The sequence below is a fragment of the Sander lucioperca genome, chromosome 4, assembly GCF_008315115.2.
Source record: "Sander lucioperca isolate FBNREF2018 chromosome 4, SLUC_FBN_1.2, whole genome shotgun sequence".
NCBI classification, from domain to species: domain Eukaryota; kingdom Metazoa; phylum Chordata; class Actinopteri; order Perciformes; family Percidae; genus Sander; species Sander lucioperca.
The window spans coordinates 24,027,203-24,032,202 of NC_050176.1; the positions used below are offsets into that span (position 1 = coordinate 24,027,203).

The 5,000-nt window shown below is 45.9% G+C and overlaps 1 protein-coding gene and 1 long non-coding RNA gene across 2 annotated transcripts in view; both read right to left on the reverse strand.

Moving 5' to 3' along the window:
- LOC116048446 (VPS10 domain-containing receptor SorCS3-like) overlaps nt 1-5,000 on the reverse strand; it is a 1,378,075-nt gene that overhangs the window by 713,732 nt on the left and 659,343 nt on the right. The gene's annotated exons all lie outside the window — the stretch shown is intronic.
- Nucleotides 1,954-5,000, reverse strand: part of LOC116059788 — a 20,627-nt gene continuing 17,580 nt past the window's right edge. The window contains exon 4 of the long non-coding RNA XR_004107371.2: nt 1,954-2,178. This is a non-coding gene — a long non-coding RNA (uncharacterized LOC116059788). The remainder of the gene's footprint in view (nt 2,179-5,000) is intronic.

Consider the following 5,000-nt stretch of genomic DNA (forward strand, 5'->3'; position numbering starts at 1 on the left):
TCTCATTAGGCATACTTCTGTCAGTACACTGCTAACGTGCACCGACCACTTACTGCCGTAGTGCCCACTGCTAACGTGCGCTGACCACTTACTGCCGTAGTGCCCACTGCTAACGTGCGCCGACCACTTACTGCCGTAGTGCCCCCTGCTAACGTGCGCCGACCACTTACTGCCGTAGTGCCCACTGCTAACGTGCGCTGACCACTTACTGCCGTAGTGCCCACTGCTAACGTGCGCTGACCACTTACTGCCGTAGTGCCCACTGCTAACGTGCGCCGACCACTTACTGCCGTAGTGCCCCCTGCTAACGTGCGCCGACCACTTACTGCCGTAGTGCCCACTGCTAACGTGCGCTGACCACTTACTGCCGTAGTGCCCACTGCTAACGTGCGCCGACCACTTACTGCCGTAGTGCCAAACTATCAATGGTTAGTGTTGGCCCAAAAGGAACACTTAACGTTAAAACATGACTCGCCGCCTCTCAAAATCTGACGAAAATCTTTTAAACTGACCGTTGTTGATCTGAAATGAAGACAGATTCAGCAGCTGCACGGCCTATTTCTGTTACGGCTGTGGCTATGACCCAGAACACAGAGGATCACGACACAAATACAAAGAGGAAGGTTTAAGTATCTTTTAATGAATGATCACAAAAAAACGGCAAGGAAGGCAGGGACAGCTTGCAGCGCTGGTAGTGTGGACAGGATGTAGTATGTCCAAAACGCTCACGGGGATCCCGGCTGAGGGTGGCACGGCAGAGAGGCGAGGAGCTGGTAGAACAGCGGCAAACGGCAAACAGGTCTAGTAGTGTCGGTCTGAATCAAGAGAGGAGAAACAGATGAGTACGGAGCACGAGGAACAAAAAGAAAGGCAAAAAACTTTATAACGTAGTACAACTGAGAGCCAAGTTACCACTTTGGTAATGGTAACTATCTGGCGTCGAATGCAGGTTCCAACTGGGCTAAATACTGCAGCCGTGATTAAGAGAATCTGTAACAGCTGAGCAGCGGTGATGAAGAATAGCCAGCAGCAGTGCAGGTAGGTAGCTCGCCCCGCCACGCCCCTTGACCTACATTTCGCCGCCCCGGCAAGACAGACAGACCAACCCGTTCTCATTCCGAACTCGTAAAATAAGGACGTTTGGACAGTGGCTGTCAGCGTCTGATGTGACGAAAAAGGCGTCTTTCAGCGTATTTGTGTAACGCACCGGGGAGACCAGCAGTTAGAGAGGATTTAGAGAGTAGTATGTAAGGGCGAATTTCCGCGTATGGAGGTTGGTTGGGGGGGTGGATGGGTCAAACAAACACAGGACTTTCACCCAGGAGAGCGGGGTTCGCATCCCGCTTGTCACGGTTGCTATAGTTGCTTTTTATTTTCCTCCCGCGTGTCACAGAACCGTACGCCCACCCACGACCCTTTCCTTAACATAACTGTGTCAAAAGGGACGGCAATAGTCCCGACCAAGCGCGTTTACTTATAGCGCTAAAGGAGACTTTTAGCGTCAATAAGAACGACAAAGGCACCTGACCAAGCGTCCGTATTTTACGAGATGAGTGTGAGAACCTGTTGGACAGACAGACAGACAGACAGACAGACAGACAGACAGGGAAAAAACGAGAGAGCGGGAAAACAGACAAACACAAACACCCTCAGGACAGCTGTCCCATGACAATTTCTCTCTCAAAATGTTTTCAGAAACATGTTTCGGTGAACTATTTTCGTAAAATACGAGATCGTATCATGAACGAGACGCCATTATGCTCGGTTGTGAAATTCGGGAGAAGCCAGGCCAGACACTGAGATGCATGTTGTGTAACTGGTGTGGCGCTGCCACTACTCTCATTGATTTCCATTTCGACATTAGATTTTTTTGAGTGAAAGAGACGTTACATTTAGCATATATCACCACAGGTAACAAGCTAACCATCGCTAAGTGTTGTGCTAATGCTGGGAACAGGCACATTGTATATTTATAGTTGGATCCATATGATGTGACAAACTTAGGTTAATATTTCACCAGGTCCGAGGGCTAGAGGGATGTGTTAAGTAGACCTCATAAAGTTATCCCACAACTGATGTTGATACTGCACTGTATGGATGGTAGCTACAGGACATGCTTTCAATTCATAACATTTAACATTACAGTGTTAGGGCCAGATCAGATGGCCAGAGACTGAACTTCCAAAAAATGACTTGTGAACATCTCTGGTGTGTTTGTGTGTGTGTGTGTGTGTGTGTCTGTGTGTGCTTGTTTTACTATATTCATGGGGTCCAAAAACCGGGGAGTCCAGTATACTTGTGGGGTCTGCACAGCTTTGTGGAGCCAAAATGCTGGACCCCACAAGTTTAAAGGTCTGTTTGAGGGTTAGGACTTGGTTTTAGGATTAGGGTTAGAATTAGGTTATGGTTAGGGTGAGGGTAAGGGTTAAGGTTAGGCATTTAGTGGTGATGGTTAAGGTTAGGGTAAGGGGCTAGGGAATGCATTATGTCAATGACGGGTCCCCACAAAGATAGTGAAACAAATGTTTGTGTGTGTGTGTGTGTGTGTGTGTGCGTGATGCGTGCAGACGGAGCAGAGAAAAAGCCAAAGTGAGGAGGCGTCTGCGAGGAGGGAAGCCAAGCTTCCACTGCGGTCGACCTACTTTCACTGTGAGCCAAACGCCATCGAGGGGAAATTGAGAAATGAAAAAAAAAAAAAAAAAAAATGGAAACCAATCCTCAAACGCTGCACTCAGAGTCTGAGATCAGAAGAACTGAAAAAATTGCTTTCAGATTCTTTTTAATTGCTCTAGATAGTGATGTTTAGGGAATTCTGCATATTTTACTTTACACACAACCAAATGCTTTTGAGAAAACTCGCCACTCAGAAATGAGAATATAATACAGCCACATTTGGAGGAAAACACTGAAACCTTCGAAAACGTTACAGAGAGAAGACGGACAATTAGCCTTTCGCCGAGCCCCGTCCCCCTTAGTTACTGTTGCTACGTCCGACAAACAAATGGTCAAACACGACCAGCGCGACAGATTGCCATGACGGGAAGAGGTATACCCGTGCGTGTCAGTGACCTTTTATGGAGCAATACCTCCGCTATATCCTCCAGATCGAGGCAAAAGGGGTTACAGTATGCAGTGGAGGGATATATTCAAAATATAAAAATACGCAATGAAGGAGACACGACTACTATCGAGGCTAATGCTTACCGGTCTCAAGCGAAATCTGAGAAACCCCATGACCTGTACCTCAAATGTGGGATTGGGGAACTCGGGGGTAGGTTTTCCGTTCATAAAATGCTACATGAAAGATAAAAACAAAATTATTCAAAGTTGCTTGTTGGGGCGCTATGTTCGACTTTGTTGTAAACTGACGAAAAATAAAGTTGGGGAGCTCAAAGACCCAACACAACAGCAGCTAATGTAGCTAGCGTTAGCTAACATGTTAACTAATGTTGGCTAAAGCTAAAGGGCTCGTTAAACTTAGCTTAGAGAGTAGTTAACATTCTGGCAATGATATCCATGGTAATCATAACTTTGGTCCACTTTGTGTTCTTGCCTCTAGTTAGTAGATCTAGACAACACGGTAACTAGTTAGCTGTTAGCCTTACCTTTGAGCGGACGTATTTATGCTTCGTAATGTTCGACATTTAACTGGGAGTGGGGCCGTCACCGCTCACGTTGTGTCTTCGGCTTTGGGAATGGAAAGAACACAACTCCTCCAGACAATCTCTCGGGGTATCTAGTGTCCGATTTACAAACGCCGTGGGCGCACCGCTTCACCATCTTGCTTGGAGTCAGTGTTTGTCGGACCTGCTCACATAGTAACGGTTGCTATGATGTGTGATTGGGCAATGGCCGTTTTGGGGGAGGGGCCGGCGAGAGGTCAATTGTGTCCTATGGTCCTGTGATAGGGGAGCGGCCCTATGTTCCCACATTTCTAAGATTATTTTCAAAATTAGGCCCTATGTTCCCACATTTCCTTTTTCATGAATTTGTATCAGATATTATCCCCCTTTCTCCCAATTTGGTAGCCAATTACACCCAATTATGTGTGTGTGATCCTTAATTTCCTTCGTGAAGAGCGTCTTAAGGAACCGTCCCATGTTATTTTAGGGCAATTTGGTTGAAAGAAAACCCAAATTTATGATGCAGAAACTTTGAAAACGGGTCAAATTTGACTCGAGGACAACGGGAGGGTGAAGTGTGCAAGCAGTCGGGAAATGAATAGTTTGTAGGTCGTCTGTCATGGCTGTGGGTTGTGCCAACGGTAGTCTGGATCGACGACAGTTAATTTACGGGATAGTTATGGTGCTGCTGGATGTCCCTCACCTTAACTTTAAACGCCGGTCGCGTCAAGGAACGTGCAAAGTTACACGCTAAAAATGTCAAGTTTTGAAGAACATTTGGACGGTGCAATAAGTCAGACCTGCTCGGTTCTTTCAGGGATTGATTGTAAAGATTTACTAAAAATATGTTTAGGACATTTCCTCTCTAACTGGGAGGTTTTGGGACTGATTGGTGGAGATTGCTGTGGACGAAGTACACACAGAGATACACTGGTAAGAGCCAATGAGGTTTAATCATGTATCAGCTAATTTAAATATCTCACGTTACTGTATTGTGTCAACAGTTAATTTCATTTAAAGGTCCAGTGTGTAACGTGTTTAGTTGTTCATTATCAAAATCTGTGTTGCCCGTTCACAAACTTGTCCTTTTTCATGAATATTTACCTCCACCATCAATTCCAAGTATTCCTTTTGACTTGAAATTTTACATTTGTGTTTGCGTGAACTGGAGTAGACGCTCCATATTCATGCTCCATCTAGAAATACGTTAGCTGGTAAGAGACATACAGGACACACTGCTCCGCCTTAGAGAGTGTGTGTGTATGTGTGTGTGTGTGTGTGTGTGTGTGTATATGTGTGTGTGTGTGTGTGTGTGTGTGTGTGTGTATATGTGTGTGTGTGTGTGTGTGTGTGTGTGTGTGTGTGTGTATATGTGTG